Source organism: Stenella coeruleoalba, assembly GCF_951394435.1.
Source record: "Stenella coeruleoalba genome assembly, chromosome: 4".
Taxonomy (NCBI): domain Eukaryota; kingdom Metazoa; phylum Chordata; class Mammalia; order Artiodactyla; family Delphinidae; genus Stenella; species Stenella coeruleoalba.
This window is the reverse complement of record NC_137149.1, coordinates 85759066-85776946: the sequence shown is the minus strand read 5'-3', so window position 1 is coordinate 85776946 and position 17881 is coordinate 85759066. Positions and strand designations below refer to the sequence as shown.

Here is a 17881-nt window from a genome sequence, read left to right as displayed (position 1 = left end):
TGCTCTTGGAAACAAAATCTTTACCTCATAGTCATTGTGACCTTGCTATGTGCCAGTTATATTTTAACTACTTAATTACTCCATACTGGATATAAGTGAGAGCTACCTCTGCAGTAAAGAAAGTTTATGAAGAAGGTTTGGATTTTATCAAGATGTCTAAGACATGGGTTTCTCTTCTTGTCCTTTCCTTTTATTTCAGCTGTGCATCTTGTGGAAAGGTGCTGCTGTGGCCAATGGAATATAATCACTGCATCAATTTAAAGACAATATGGGATGAACTTGCTCAGAGGGACCATGAAGTTACTGTGCTAGTATCTTCACCATCCTTGTGGGTCCCAATAAGCCATCTACCCTTAAATTTGAGGTTCACTCTACATCCTTCACTAAGAATGAGCTTGATTTGCTTTTTACAGAATGGATCAAGATATGGCCATACGAGTTACCAAAGAGTACATTATGGGCATATGATTCAAAGATGCAAAAAACATATTATGAATATTCTGATACTGTTCAAAAGCTCTGTGAGGATGCAGTTTTGAACAAAAAACTTGTGAAAAAACTGCAGGAATACAGATTTGATGTTGTTTTTGGACATGCCATTTCTCCTTGTGCCGAGCTGCTGTCTGAACTACTTAACCTACCTTTGGTCTACAGTCTTTGACTTACCACTGACAATACAAATGAAAAACTCTGCGGAGGGCTCACATTACCTCCTTCCTATGTACCTGTTATCATATCAGAACTTAGTGACAAAAGGACATTTATGGAGATGGTAACAAATATGTTGTATTAGCTATATTTTGACTTTGCATTTGAGACTTTTAACAAGAAGTAGTGGGATAAATTTTACAGTGAAGTATTAGGTAAGTCTGGTTTATTTAGTACGTTTTCCCTCTAGTAGATGGAAAGAAACCTTACTTCCTTTGTGTGGGTTAGAGTGCATATGTGTGTGTGTATATATATATATATATATATATATACACATATAATTTAAAATAAAAAATAACTTGTATTTTCTTAGCTTTAGTGTCAAAATGGAAATAGAACGCTTCTCAGTCAAAATTTATCAACTATTCAAGAAAGCATGCAAAGTAATCTAGAACTGTGTGACACTGGAGATATCCCTCCATTTGACAATAATATTCCAATATGTGAATATTCTTGGGACTTGTTTATTTAGAAAGCTACATACTCACTGTGTTTTCGATAAACCATACTGTCTGTTAATTATTGTTGTAAAATCAACCATCCTAAAACTTAGCATTTAAAAGAGCAAACGTGAGAGAGCCTCCGGGAAGATGGCGGAAGAGTAAGACGCGGAGATACACCAGAAATACATCTACACTTGGAACAACTCCTACAGAACACCTACTGAACGCTGGCAGAAGAACTCAGACCTCCCAAAAGGCAAGAACGCCCCCCCCGCCCCAACGTACCTGGGTAGGACAAAAGAAAAAAGAATAAACAGAGACAAAAGAATAGGGACGGGACCTGCACCAGTGGGAGGGAGCCGTGAAGGAGGAAAGGATTCCACACACTAGGAAGCCCCTTCGTGGGAGGAGACTGCGGGTGGTAGAGGGGGAAAGCTTCGCAGCCGTGGAGGAGAGCGCAGCAACAGGGGTGCAGAGAGGAAAGCGGAGAGATTCCCGCACAGAGGATCGGTGCCGACCGGCACTCACCAGCCCAGGAGGCTTGTCTGCTCACTCGCCGGGGCGGGCGGGGCTGGGAGTTGAGGCTCGGGCTTCAGTCGGATCTCCGGGAGAGGACTGGGGTTGGCGGCGTGAACACAGCCTGCAGGTGGTTAGTGCGCCATGGCTAGCCGGGAGGGAGTCCGGGGAAAAGTCTGGACCTGCCGAAGAGGCAAGAGACTTTTTCTTCCCTCTTTGTTTCCTTGTGCGCGAGGAGAGGGGATTAAGAGCGCTGCTTAAACGAGCTCCAGAGACTGGCGCGAGCCGCGGCTAAAGCGCGTACCCCAGAGACAGTCATGAGACACTAAGGCTGCTGCTGCCGCCACCAAGAAGGCTGTGTGCGAGCACAGGTCTCTATCCACACCCCCCTTCCGGGGAGCCTGTGCAGCCAGCCACTGCCAGGGTCCCGGGATCCAGGGACAACTTCCCCGGGAGAATGTACGGCGCGCCTCAGGCTGGTGCAACGTCACGCCGGCCTCTGCCGGCGCAGGCCCGCCCCGCACTCCATGCCCCTCCCTCCCCCCCGCCTGAGTGAGCCAGAGCCCCGGAATCAGCGGCTCCTTTAACCCCGTCCTGTCTGAGCGAAGAACAGACGCCTTCCTGAGACCTACACGCAGAAGCGGGGCCAAGTCCAAAGCTGAGCCCCTGGGAGCTGTGAGAACAAAGAAAAGAAAGGGAAATCTCTCCCAGCAGCCTCAGAAGCAGCGGATTAAAGCTCCACAATCAACTTGATGTACTCTGCATCTGTGGAATACATGAATAGACAATGAATCATCCCAAATTGAGGAGGTGGACTTTGACAGCAAGATTTATGATTTTTTCCCCTTTTCCTCTTTTTGTGAGTATGTATGTGTATGCTTCTGTGTGAGATTTTGTCTGTATACCTTTGCTTCCACCATTTGTCCTAGGGTTCTATCTGTCCGTGGTTTTTTTTCTTTTTTTTTTTGTTAATTTTTTTTCTTTTTTTCTTAATAATTTTTTATTTTAATAACTTTATTATATTTTCTTACTTTATTTTATTTTACTTTTATTTTACTTATCTTTATTTTATCTACTTTACTTTTATTTTACTTTATCTTCTTTCTTTTTATGCTTCCTTCCCCCTTCCTTCCTTCCTTCCTTCCTTCCTCCCTCTCTCGTTCCCTCCCTCCCTTCTTTCTTTCTTTCTTTCTTTCTCTCTACTTCTACTAATTCTTTCTTTCTACTTTTTCTCCCTTTTATTCTGAGCGATGTGGATGAAAGGCTCTTGGTGCTGCAGCCAGGAGTCAGTGCTGTGCCTCTGAGGTGGGAGAGCCAATTTCAGGACAGATCCACAAGAGACCTCCCAGCTCCACATAATATAAAATGGCGAAAATCTCCCACAGATCTCCATCTCAACACCAGCACCCAGCTTCACTCAATGACCAGCAAGCTACAGTGCTGAACATCCTATGCCAAACAAATAACAAGACAGGAACAAAACCCCACCCATTAGCAGAGAGGCTGCCTAAAATCATAATAAGTCCACAGACACCCCAAAACACACCACCAGATGTGGACCTGCCCACCAGAAAGACAAGATCCAGCCTCATCTACCAAAACACAGGCACTAGTACCCTCCACCAGGAAGCCTATACAACCCACTAAACCAACCTTAACCACTGGGAACAGACACCAAAAACAACGGGAACTATGAACCTGCAGCCTGCAAAAAGGAGACCCCAAACACAGTAAGATAAGCAAAATGAGAAGACAGAAAAACACATAGCAGATGAAGGAGCAAGATGAAAACCCACCAGACCTAACAAATGAAGAGGAAATAGGCAGTCTACCTGAAAAAGAATTCAGAATAATGATAGTAAAGATGATCCAAAATCTTGGAAATAGAATAGACAAAATGCAAGAAACATTTAACAAGGACCTAGAAGAATTAAAGATGAAACAAACAACGATGAACAACACAATAAATGAAATGAAAAATACTCTAGATGGGATCAATAGCAGAATAACTGAGGAAAAAGAACAGATAAGTGACCTGGAAGATAAAATAGTGGAAATAATTACTGCAGAGCAGAATAAAGAAAAAAGAATGGAAAGAACTGAGGACAGTCTCAGAGATTTCTGGGACAACATTAAACGCACCAACATTCGAATTACAGGAGTTCCAGAAGAAGAGGAGGAAAAGAAAGGGACTGAGAAAATATTTGAAGAGATTATAGTTGAAAACTTCCCTAATATGGGAAAGGAAATAGTTAATCAAGTCCAGGAAGCACAGAGAGTCCCATACAGGATAAATCCAAGGAGAAGTATGCCAAGACACATATGAATCAAACTGTCAAAAATTAAATACAAAGAAAACATATTAAAAGCAGCAAGGGAAAAACAACAAATAACACACAAGGGAATCCCCATAAGGTTAACAGCTGATCTTTCAGGAGAAACTCTGCAAGCCAGAAGGGACTGGCAGGACATACTTAAGTGATGAAGGAGAAAAACCTGCAACCAAGATTACTCTACCCAGCAAGGATCTCATTCAGATTTGATGGAGAAATTAAAACCTTTACAGACAAGCAAAAGCTGAGAGAGATCAGCACCACCAAACCGTCTTTACAACAACTGCTAAAGGAACTTCTCTAGGCAAAAAACACAAGAGAAGGAAAAGACCTACAATAACGAACCCCAAACAATTAAGAAAATGGGAATAGGAACATACATATCGATAATTATCTTAAATTGGACTAAATGCTCCCACCAAAAGACACAGATTGGCTGAATGGATACACAAACAAGACCCATATATTTGCTGTCTACAAGAGACCAACTTCAGACCTAGAAACACATATAGACTGAAAGTAAGGGGATGGAAAAAGATATTTCATGCAAATAGAAACCAAAAGAAAGCTGGAGTAGCAATTCTCATATCAGACAAAATAGACTTTAAAATAAAGAATATTAGAAGAGACAAAGAAGGACACTACATAATGATCAAGGGATTGATCCAAGAAGAAGATATAACAATTGTAAATATTTATGCACCCAACATAGGAGCACCTCAATACATAAGGCAAATACTAACAGCCATAAAAGGGGAAATCGACAGTAACACATACATAGTAGGGGAATTTAACACCCCACTTTCACCCATGGACAGATCATCCAAAATGAAAACAAATAAGGAAACACAAGCTTTAAATGATATATTAAACAAGATGGACTTAATTGATATTTATAGGACATTCCATCCAAAACCAACAGAATACACATTTTTCTCAAGTGCTCATGGAACATTCTCCAGGATAGATCATATCTTGGGTCACAAATCAAGCCTTGGTAAATTTAAGAAAATTGAAATTGTATCAAGTATCTTTTCCGACCACAATGCTATGAGAACTATATATCAATTACAGGAAAAGATCTGTAAAAAATACAAACACATGGAGGCTAAACAATACACTACATAATAACGAAGTGATCACTGAAGAAATCAAAGATGAAATTAAAAAATATCTAGAAACAAATGACAATGGAGACACGATGACCCAAAATCTATGGGATGCAGCAAAAGCAGTTCTAAGAGGGAAGTTTATAGCAATACAACGTACCTTAAAATACAGGAAACATCTCAAATAAACAACCTAACCTTGCACCTAAAGCAATTAGAGAAAGAAGAACAAAAAATACCCAAAGTTAGCAGAAGGAAAGAAATCATAAACATCAGATCAGAAATAAATGAAAAAGAAATGAAGGAAACGATAGCAAAGATCAATAAAATTAAAAGCTGGTTCTTTGAGAAGATAAACAAAATTGATAAACCATTAGCCAAACTCATCAAGAAAAAAAGGGAGAAGACTCAAATCAATAGAATTAGAAATGAAAAAGGAGAAGTAAAAACTGACACTGCAGAAATACAAAAGATCATGAGAGATTACTACAAGCAACTATATGCCAATAAAATGGACAACCTGGAAGAAATGGACAAATTCTTAGAAATGTACAACCTGCCGAGACTGAATCAGGAAGAAATAGAAAATATGAACAGACCAATCACAAGCACTGAAATTGAAACTGTGATTAAAAATCTTCCAACAAACAAAAACCCAGGACCGGATGACTTCACAGGCGAATTATATCAAACATTTAGAGAAGAGCTAACACCCATCCTTCTCAAACTCTTCCAAAATGTAGCAGAGGGAGGAACACTCCAAAACTCATTCTACGAGGCCACCATCACCCTGATACCAAAACCAGACAAGGATGTCACAAAGAAAGAAAACTAAAGGCCAATATCACTGATGAACATAGATGCAAAAATCCTCAACAAAATACTAGCAAACAGAATCCAACAGCACATTAGAAGGATCATACACCATGATCAAGTGTGGTTTATTCCAGGAATGCAAGGATTCTTTAATATACACAAATCAATCAATGTGATAAACCATATTAACAAATTGAAGGAGAAAAACCATATGATCACCTCAATAGATGCAGAGAAAGTTTTCGACAAAATTCAACACTGATTTATGATAAAAACCCTGCAGAAAGTAGGCATAGAGGGAACTTTCCTCAACATAATAAAGGCCATATATGACAAACCCACAGCCAACATCGTCCTCAATGGTGAAAATCTGAAAACATTTCCACTAAGATCAGGAACAAGACAAGGTTGCCCACTCTCACCACTATTATGCAACATAGTTTTGGAAGTTTTAGCCACAGCAATCAGAGAACAAAAGGAAATAAAAGGAATCCAAATCAGAAAAGAAGAAATAAAGCTGTCACTGTTTGCAGATGACATGATACTATACATAGAGAATCCTAAAGATGCTACCAGAAAACTACTAGAGCTAATCAATGAATTTGGTAAAGTAGCAGGATACAAAATTAATGCACAGAAATCTCTTGCATTCCTATACACTAATGATGAAAAATCTGAAAGTGAAATCAAGAAAACACTCCCATTTACCACTGCAACAAAAAGAATAAAATATCTAGGAATAAACCTACCTAAGGAGACAAAAGACTTGTATGCAGAAAATTATAAGATACTGATGAAATAAATTAAAGATGATACAAATAGATGGAGAGATATACCATGTTCTTGGATTGAAAGAATCAACATTGTGAAAATGACTCTACTACCCAAAGCAATCTGCAGATTCAATGCAATCACTATCAAACTACCACTGGTATTTTTCACAGAACTGGAACAAAAAATTTCACAATTTGTATGGAAACACAAAAGACTCTGAATAGCCAAAACAATCTTGAGAACAAAAAACGGAGCTAGAGGAATCAGGATCCCTGACTTCAGACTATACTACAAAGCTACAGTAATCAAGACAGTATTGTACTGGCACAAAAACAGAAAGATAGATCAATGGAACAGGATAGAAAGCCCAGAGATAAACCCACACACATATGGTCACCTTATCTTTGATAAAGGAGGCAGGAATGTATAGTGGAGAAAGGACAGCCTCTTCAATAAGTGGTGCTGGGAAAACTGGACAGGTACATGTAAAAGTATGAGATTAGATGACTCCCTAACACCATACACAAAAAGAAGCTCAAAATGGATTAAAGACCTAAATGTAAGGCCATAAACTATCAAACTCTTAGAGGAAAACATAGGCAGAACCCTCTATGACATAAATCACAGCAAGATCCTTTTTGACCCACCTCCTAGAGAGATGGAAATAAAAACAAAAGTAAACAAGTGGGACCTAATGAAACTTCAAAGCTTTTGCACAGCAAATAAACCATAAACAAGACCAAAAGACAACCCTCAGAATGGGAGAAAATATTTGCAAATGAAGCAACTGACAAAGGATTAATCTCCAAAATTTATAAGCAGCTCATGCAGCTCAATAGCAAATAAACAAACAACCCAATCCAAAAATGGGCAGAAGACCTAAATAGACATTTCTCCAAAGAAGATATACAGACTGCCAACAAACACATGAAAGAATGCTCAACATAATTAATCATTAGAGAAATGCAAATCAAAACTACAATGAGGTATCATCTCACACCAGTCAGAATGGCCATCATCAAAAAATCTAGAAACAATAAATGCTGGAGTGGGTGTGGAGAAAAGGGAACCCTCTTGCACTGTTGGTGGTAATGTAAATTGATACAGCCACTGTGGAGAACAGTATGGAGGTTCCTTAGAAAACTACAAATAGATCTACCATATGACCCAGCACTCCCACTACTGGGCATATACCCTGAGAAAACCATAATTCAAAAAGAGTCATGTACCAAAATGTTCATTGCAGCTCTATATACAATAGCCCGGAGATGGAAACAACCTAAGTGTCCATCATCGGATGAATGGATAAAGAAGATGTGGCACATATATACAATGGAATATTACTCAGCCTTAAAAAGAAATGAAAGTGAGCTTTTTGTAATGATGTGGAAAGAACTAGAGTCTGTCATACAGAGTGAAGTAAGTCAGAAAGAGAGAGACAAATACCGTATGCTAACACATATATATGGAATTTAAGAAAAAAAAATGTCATGAAGAACCTAGGGGTAAGACAGGAATAAAGACACAGACCTACTAGAGAATGGACTTGAGGATATGGGGAGGGGGAAGGGTGAGCTGCGACAAAGCGAGAGAGAGGCATGGACATATATACACTACCAAAGGTAAGGTAGATAGCTAGTGGGAAGCAGCCGCATAGCACAGGGAGATCAGCTCGGTGCTTTGTGACCGCCTGGAGGGGTGGGATAGGGAAGGTGGGAGGGAGGGAGACGCAAGAGCGAAGAGATACGGGAACATATGTATATGTATAACTGATTCACTTTGTTATAAAGCAGAAACTAACACACCATTGTAAAGCAATTATAATCCAATAAAGATATAAAAATAATAAAAAATAAAATAAAAGAGCAAACATATCATTTGCTCATGATCCTATGAATCAGCAACTTGGGCTGGGCTCAGGGAAATGTTTCTTCTTTGAGGCTTGTCTGGGCTTACTCATTAGCCTACGGTTAGTTATCAGCTTGGCTGCGGTGGATCAGTCCAAGAAAGTGTCACTCTCATGGCTGGGATTTGGCAGATTGGCAGGATACTATGATTGTCTCTTCCATGTGACCTGTCCAACAGAAAAGCTTGTAATTTTTCACATGACAGAAGAATTCTAGAATAGTTTGTATGAAAGTTTTAGGCCTAGATTTGGAAGTCACACAGTATCACTTCTGCCACCTTCTATTGGTAAAACAAGTCACAACACAAGCCCAAATTCAAAAGGTGAAGAAGTAGCCTCCACCTCTCAATAGGAGGAGTTTCAAAGACTACGTAGCCATTTATAATATATAATAGTAAGAAACTTCATTAAATATATTTAAAAATCAAGTGAAAGTCAGTCATGATTAAATATAATTTTAAACCTGGGTGTAGTAAAAAAAAATCTACTTCATGTACAAGAAAGTATGACACTTTGTGTAAACTTTATGTTTGTCTTTAAAATTAAACATTTCTAGGGTTTCCCTGGTGGCGCAGCGTTTTAGAGACCGCCTGCCGATGCAGGGGACAGCAGTTCGTGCCCCGGTCCGGGAAGATCCCACATGCCGTGGAGCGGCTAGGCCCGTGAGCCATGGCCGCTGAGCCTGCGCGTCCGGAGCCTGTGCTCTGCAACGGGAGTGGCCACAACAGTGAGAGGCCCACGTACCGCAAAGAAAAAAAAAAAAAATTAAACATTTTATGAACTCATACCTGAGGTTCCTTTCAGCTTTCAGCTTCAAAGTCTCTGATATCTCTCTTCTAGATTCAGTTCTTCTATTATTTTAATATCTCTAACATCTTCATCATCTAATATATCTATTAAGAAGGAAAATTACTTAGTGTGGATGAGTTGTCGCTGGGAATTATCTAGTATTACTCCTTCCCTCTCAATGGATTAAAAGTCATTTGCTAAGCAAACCTAAAACACTGGGGATTTATATTAGAATTATCAATGTCTGCTTTCTGATTCTACAACACTACAGTTTGAAAAATGAAGCAAAAGGCAAAGTTCCAGAATATTTTTCATATCTGGATGATTTCTAATCTTGATTCTGTGAGTACATTCATTCAACTATAAATATTTATTGAGCTTCTTCTTGTTTGAGGGGGGGGTGAAGCACAGTAGGAAATTAGTAAATATTTATTGAGAATTTACACTTCTCCAGGAAATCTTCTACATCCTTTACATTTATTAACTCATGAAAGACACATATAGAAATCCTATTCATAGGCACTATTATTCTCGTCATTTTATAAATATGGAAACTTAAGTAAGATAACCTACTCCGGTTCTCTTGGGGAAGAAGTGATGGAGATGGGATTAAAACACAGCAGTCTGGCCCCTGAACCTAAGCACTTGTATATTGCATTAACTGAAAGAAAAGCATGAGACTGTAATTTCAAAACTCCATGTACGATTTGGAGAAACATTGTGCTAAGCACCAAGTGTTCTGCAATATAGAAGACCAAGAAGATTAGTTTTTCTTGATGTTGGTGGTCTTTATAACAAACACTCTCTATAGTCAGCATATACCGCTGAACTAACCAAACTTATTTTTGCCAGGAGAGATGCTCCCTCACCACCATTTACTCATAGATACATATAAAGCATCTTTGTATTTGGGAAGTATTGTAAAAATTTTGGAAACCTAAGAAAAGTATCCCTTCCAAATTGATCTTAACCATCCTTGACAGAAATTCATAATTACTCTCATTGCCTAAGAATATTTAAAAGGGTAATTTACAATTACAAAGGAAATAAATATCCGAGTTATATAAACATTAAACTTTGATTACATATATAGTATATGAGGTTATAGGACGTAGTGGCTTGGAGAATAGAGCCAAGGTCAAAGTCTCAGGAACAAATTCTGCTAAAAATTAATCAAGAATCACAGATCATAGAAAATAAGCTCTTAGATGAGATTCCATTCCCAGGGCATGCAAGGCAATGTGAAGGAAAACAGAGCATCAAATGCCAAACAATCAAAGTAGAAAGCTGGTTGGTGAATGAAGTGGGAGGATGAGTAGGCCTATCTGAAATAAAAGACTAAACAAATAACCCAAAGACCAAAGTTTCTAAGATAAAAATTAATCAGGAATCATAAGTCATAGAAAATAAGCTCTTAAATGAGATACCATAATAAGCACATGCACAGCAATGGGAAGGAAAACATGGCACCAAATAACAATCAAAGTAGAATGCTGGGCTGTGAATGGGGCGGGTGCATTGGTCTGTGAGAATATGACTAAGCAAATAATCCAAAGCCACGAAAAAGCTTAGAGAAATTGTAGGTAAATAAGGGGACAGAGGTGAAAGCGATTGACACAAATAGACTTTTACAACCAAGGCAGTTTTCCAGTCTGACTTTCCAGAAGTTTTTTGTCATTCCTTGAAAAAGAAGCCATCACAGCATTGCTGATTTATTCTAGGAATAGAAACTAACAAAGGAGATCCTTTGACCAAGTTATAAACACTAAAGGAATATTTTTCAGCTTTGGGCAGCTGAGTCTCCTTTATCACTCATTCCCACTTGTTCATAATATTTATTTTTAGATTTTCCAGTATTTATAATTTTTCTGGAGACCAAAGAGACAAGTTTAGATATGGGAAAACACTTCACAGTCTGAATCATGTGATACTTCCTTAGCCTCCTATCCTTTCTAGGCAGTTATCAAGCAGCCTTCCCTTTATATTAGATTGTAGTAATTGATACAGTCAGAATGTTTCGAATTTCCTAGAACAGAAAAAATAAATGACATAGAGATGGAAGTGAAAGACATCATTTCATTTGGTGCACCTCATTCATCATGCCCTTTCTTGATCACAGATGGTCCAAGAATTTAGTCCCACAATAAGCTTTCTTCTTTAAAACATACAAGAAAGTGTGAGACTTTAAGTTATGCAAGGGAAGGCTATTCATTCTTAGTGATATATGCATCATTAGGGAAGCTTCTTAAACCACTGAGGTTTCTCTTCTTGCCTTTCTCTATACCCCTAGAGGAAATTCAATTTCCTATGAGTAACCTGTTATTCTCTGGTGGCTAGCTAAGTGACACTGGAGACCAGACTGAAACAAGTGTGAACAGTGCAAATTCATCATGCTGCAGGTCCTTGTTTAATGTGGAAAGTCATTAATAATCTTTAGAAAACAATCTCTATGAAGGTGAGATCAAGTTGGTGAAATAGGAACTTACCTCCTCCCATGGACACACCAAAATACAACTATTCAGAAAGCAACTATCTTTGAGAACAACTTGAAGACTAGCATAAAAGATTTCCCACAACTAAAGATATAAAGAAGGAGCCACAACTAGACAAGTAGGAGGAGCAGAGATGCAGTCTAACCAGGATCCACACCCTGGGGTTGGCCACTCACAAACAGGAGGAATATCACAACCACAGAGGTTCTCCTCCAGGAGAAAGGGGTCTGAGCCCCCACTTCAGGCTCCCCATTTTGGTAAGATAGGCCCCCAGAATGTCTGGCTTTGCAAACCAGACGGGCTTACATTCGAGAGAACAGGAGACCCTGTAAACAGAGATTCTGTTCTCAAAGTCTGCACACAAAATCTCACACAGTCTGAGTCCCAGTGAAGAGGCAGTAGTTAAAAAGGCACCTGGGTGAGACCTACTTGCTGATCTTGGCGAGTCTCCTGGAGAGGCATTGTGCAGCTGGGACTCCACCTAGGGATGGAGACTCTGGTGGCAGCCATTTTGGAGATCTTGTTCTACCATGCTAACACTGGCAAACACCATTTTGGAAGCCTCTTTCTAACCTATTAGCACCAGGGGCTTGCCTGCCAGTAGGTCCATGGCAGTCACACGATGCTGGGTCATCCTTGGAAGATGGGGATGCTCAGTTAGTTAAAAAAAAGAAAAGTTTAAAATGTTAGAGCATTAAGTAAAAAATACACAAATATCATCAATGTGATACAAGCCCAATGCTATGCAGGAAAATGACCATTTAGAATGTAATATTCATCACATACTTAAATAATTACAGAGAGATATTGACTTAGAATTAAAATCTGTTAGTTAACTTGAACATGTAATACATGAAACAAGAATTAATCTTTAACAATTATTTGAACCTGTTTTCAAAGGTGCAGAGGGGAGAAGTTATTGTAAGCTATGTAAGTCTCTCACTTAACATGTATTTTTTTCCTTCTCTTTTTTCTGTATATATGTTTGTTTAAATTATAAAACACTGGCATTATTTGTTCATCTTGACCAACACAGACTTGAAGCTTTATTGCTATATCTTCTAAGAAAAAATGGATACAAATTTACATATATTCCTTTTCCTATTTTCTTTTTCAGGAAGACTCACTACATTGTGTGAATTGATGGGGAAAACTGATATTTGACTGATAAGAAGTTATTGGGACTTTGAATTTCTCCACCCACTCTTACCAAATTTTGAATTTGTTGGAAGACTCCACAGCAAACCTGCTAAACCACTGCCAAAGGTAAACTGGTGTCTTGAATAGTTTTCTATTCCCAGTCCAAATACTGTCTTATGGAAAAGAAACGGACAATATATAAAATTTCTTCACACCATGTCCTCACCTATTATGTGTTTCAGGTTTTATTATCACTGAAGATTCTGAGCTACATAACAGTCATGAAAAGTAAGAGAGAAATGCAAGATTGTGTGGATATAACCACTATAAAAAAGTCTTCCAACACATAAGAAATTATATTTTTTTCAACAAATGTGTATTCTTTGTCTGCTAGATACCAGATTCTACACTCCGAAATGAAGAAGGAGGGGTGAATGAGATAGACAAAGTTGTAGTCCTTAGGGATATTATAGACTGGTCAGCCAGAAAAACTATAAATGTTAAATAGTTATTTACAATCAAGTACAAATCACAAAATGCATAAGACTGAGGTAATGTGGGAGCTTATCTCTTGTATTTTATTAAAATAAATTGCAATGAGGTATTTAAAAGAATTAAATTCTGATAATGTGATATTAAAAGTGGAAATATGTGAGAGTATTCAAAGGTTATGGAATCTGGTGCTTTAATGTATGGTACTATGGTAGCTAGGAAATATACAAAAGCCAAATCCTGCCGGTAGTGCCTTTCCTATAAAATATGGATGCACAAGAAAAAAAGAAGAAAAATGAGGGAGGGGGTTTACTTACCTACCTCATTGGAGTGGTGTGAGAATAAAATGGTCTAATACAGTAATTCTTCATTATATACAGATTCTGTATTTTCAAATTTTCCTACTCACTAAAATTTATTTGTAACCCCAGAATCAATATTTGTAGTATTTCATGGTCATTCATAGCTATATACAGAGCAGCAAAAAAGTTACTCACTGGACGTGCATGTTCCCAGTTAAGCATTGAACAATGCAATCCTCTGCCTTTTTGTTGCAGCTCTCATACTGTAAATAAGTGTCCTTTTCAGGTCTAATTAATACCACATTCTTGCATTTGAGTGCTTTTTGTTGGTGATGTCGCTGTTTGGAATGGCCCCCAAGGAGAGTGCTGACATGTTTTCTATTGTTCCGGAAAAGAAGTAAGAAGGCTGTGATGTGCCTTAGGAAGAAAATATGTTTGCCAGATAATCTTCATTCCATTCCATGAGTTATAGCACTGTTGGCTATGAGTTCAGTGTTGATGAATCAACAATATATGTTAAACAAGGTGTTTTAAAACAGAAATACACATAAAACCAGCTTATGTGTTGAGCAGTTGACAAAAGTGTTGTGACAAGAAGCTTGGGTGAAACCAGGAGCAATGATTCATTACTCACAAATGACATGTTTGTGGCAACTTTATAGAACATAGTTACTAAGAATAAAAAGAATCGACTGGATACATAAAGCCCATACACAGTGCCAAGGACATAGTGCTTGATAAATATTAGCTATTGTGACAAATTTCTTAGTGCCCCTTTTGACAAAAGGAATTTGTCTCAGAAACCAAAGTAAGAAGAAGAAAATATTAAAATTGTATTTGAAGCTTTAAGCAGTCTCACTAGTATCTAGACTGGAGGGATTCCTTCTGATATATGCACTTGTGTATGTGTCATACTGGCAAACTCATGATATTTTTTCCCCCAAAATTTGTTCTCATCATATTTGAGATCAAAGAACTTCACAGCACAAAATAGAACAGAAATTATTGTATCCTGATAATACAATTCATGGAAATAAGCCTCTCTCAGGAATTGGTTGTGGTGGTGCATTAAAAATCATCCAGTAACGCATAAAGATATAGCTCTATTTCAATCATGTAAATTGCCTGACCTCACTAGCTAGGCTTGGAAACAAATAAAGTAAAGTAGATATCAGAGAGGAAGTGCCTAGTTTAGTATTAACCTGCACAATAGGCTACAAATTTTAAAATGTAAATGAAAGTCTTCCATAACGTTATGTCATGAGCCCCAATTAGTTCATAGATAGCCTGATCAGATGTTTTACCCAATAAATCACACTCTCATGGAGTAAAATCCACCCAAAATAAACAATTTACAGGCAAAATCTGTCACATTCATTATAAGTCATAGCATTAATTCCCTTAAAATATCTGGGCCATGATCAGAAGTAAAATTAAATTTATACTCAAAATTTAAACATCCCATATAAAAATAATGATAATATTTGATATTGTAATTTCATTAGGTTTTGAATGAAAATAGAGAGAAATAAACTACAGGAAGTTTTGAAAAGCTATTTCCTTAAGAGAGATGAAATTAATATAGCATGCCCAGTGTTATCAGAGCATGAGGTAGAAAGAAAAAGGAAATAATATTTTAAGATAAGGAAAATTGCTTTCATCAGTCTTTTTCTCTTTCAGTCAATTAATGTAATATCACCAGAAGTTTAATAGATCAGAATCTTAACTGAGGATTAAATTTAGGGAACCCATCAATATTGGGAATTTGAAACACCAATAAATAAATAATAAATTGTGATTAATAAATTCAGAGTCATTTATTTATATATAGATGATTTAACAAGAGCACTTTCGTTCTTTTACCAAAGCAATTATATGTAACCTCATAATCAGGTTATATTATCATATGTAGCCTTTATAATCAGGAAAGCCTGTACACCAAAAGAGACATCCTGAAAACTGCCAAGAAGAAAAGTAGACCAATTCAGTAACAAATACACTGGACATAAAATGACATAAAATCTCAAGAAGCCGAGCTACAGACAGATTCTCTGTTAGGAATTCAGGTCCTTTTAAATATTTGTCTTCTGTCAACTCCTCCAAACAAAACCAAAAAAAATCCAAACAAACAAAAAAAACCTTGTTGATCAAGCAAGGCTAGGTTTATTTGACTTATTATAGGAAACAAGAACAGCACTTTGACAGAGTTTTATTACTTTTCAGCAGAGGAAAGTCAGGGGAAGATAATTCTAAGGTGTTGGGGCCTGGTTGGCGATATCAAGGAAGAATTTGTAAAGTGAGGAACAGTTTGGGACTGGGCAAAGTTCAAGGCATAACTTTGAATTGCTGGACACAGTGAGGTCAGGTCTTGAATTTTGTCTGTGTGAGCAAGCCACGTGTTTTAATAAGCACACTATTTTACTTGGTCACAATCCTGTCATCCTGGGACAAATTACTAAGTCATTGTTGCTGGAACATAGCATTATTTAACACATAACTAGAAAAAAAATTCCTGGTCCTGCTATTGTTTGAGACATGGAATAAAAATTACACTGTTTTCAAAACTCACTTAAGAAAATTAAACCTGTGCTGTCACAACGTAAAATGTTCTTCACTGGAAACTTTCACTTTACTGCTGTCTCTTGTTGATAAGTAATAAATAAATCACCATACTTGCCTAGTAGTCAATGATTATACATTGATTAAAGAAAATAGATTTCATATTACACATCTCTTTCCAAGGGGGTTTAAGGTTTGGCATGTTAGAAGATGAGGCATTCTAACAATACTTCTCTCTTTAGAAATATACATATTCATTTCCTTCAAACAAACTAAAACAAGAATAAATGAAACAAACAAACAAAACTCTCTCTTTGCTGATGCCCCTTTGTAGTATAGCAAATTATTTCTTTTCAGGAAATCGAAAAGTTGTCCAAAGCTCTGGAGAAGATGGCATTGTATTACTTAGTTTGGGCTCAATGGTCCAAAACCTTCCAGAAGGAAAGGCTAACATGATTGCATTGGCCCCTGTCCAGATTCCACAGAAGGTATGATACATTGCCTTTGTGCTGAACAACTACTTAAATGACTCTCTTTAATGTCTATGGAGTGGGTCCATTAAAATAGTTTTTGCAAGGGGGAGAGAATTTCATAACACAATTAGATCAAAATGAACTGGTATATCTGTTTTTCTTTTGAAGTCAAAGTTTTAAATGGTGCAAGGGGGACTCATGTGCTTAAATATTCCAATTCAAGTTTTACTTTGTTCTCAGAGACACTTCTGTATTAGAGGTTATGTGTGAGGTTTCAGTGCTATTAAGTTAATAGTAAGAACACAAGAATGTCCAAATCTAACCCCACAAATGATGATTTTTCCCAGAGGAGTTTCTGGGGGACTGTGGAAGTTCTGAGCAGCAGAGAGACATTGTGTTACAGTTCAGTTAGTACTCGATATTCAATATTCAAAATAGAATTTTGAAAAAGGCTGAGTTGAAGCATAAAGATTCAAATCCTTCTTCCTGTTCCTGCTCTCTCTTTTCCCAAGATGAAAAGAGCATATATCTTTTTTCTTTCTTTCTTTCTTTTTAAAACATCTTTATTGGAGTATAATCACTTTACAATGGTGTGTTAGTTTCTGCTTTATAACAAAGTGAATCAGTTATACATATGCATATGTCCCTATATCTCTTCCTTCTTGCGTCTCCCTCCCTCCCACCCTCCCTATCCCACACCTCTAGGTGGTCACAAAGCACTGAGCTGATCTCCCTGTGCTATGCGGCTGCTCCCCACTAGCTATCTACCTTACATTTGGTAGTGTATATATGTCCATGCCACTCTCTTGCTTTGTCCCAGCTTACCCTTCCCCCTCCCCATATCCTCAAGTCCATTCTCTAGTAGGTCTGTGTCTTAAAACCAGTCGTTGAGTAAAAGACCAAGAGAGACCCCTGGGTGCCATGCTTTGTTTCCTGTTAAAGCAGAAAAGGGTGACCGTAAGAGGCATAGGTTCTGAATTTAAGGTCTCTTAGTCCTGCCCATTAACAACTTGGCCTAATCAACATACG

The 17881-nt window shown here is 37.8% G+C and overlaps 1 pseudogene across 1 annotated transcript; it reads left to right on the top strand.

The window, feature by feature from the left end:
• The first annotated feature begins 152 nt into the window (after positions 1-152).
• LOC307185507 (UDP-glucuronosyltransferase 2B31-like) lies at positions 153-16873 on the top strand (annotated as a pseudogene). The gene is made up of 3 exons: positions 153-863; positions 13004-13152; positions 16737-16873. The product of its transcript is annotated as a UDP-glucuronosyltransferase 2B31-like (transcript).
• Positions 16874-17881: the final 1008 nt, after the last annotated feature.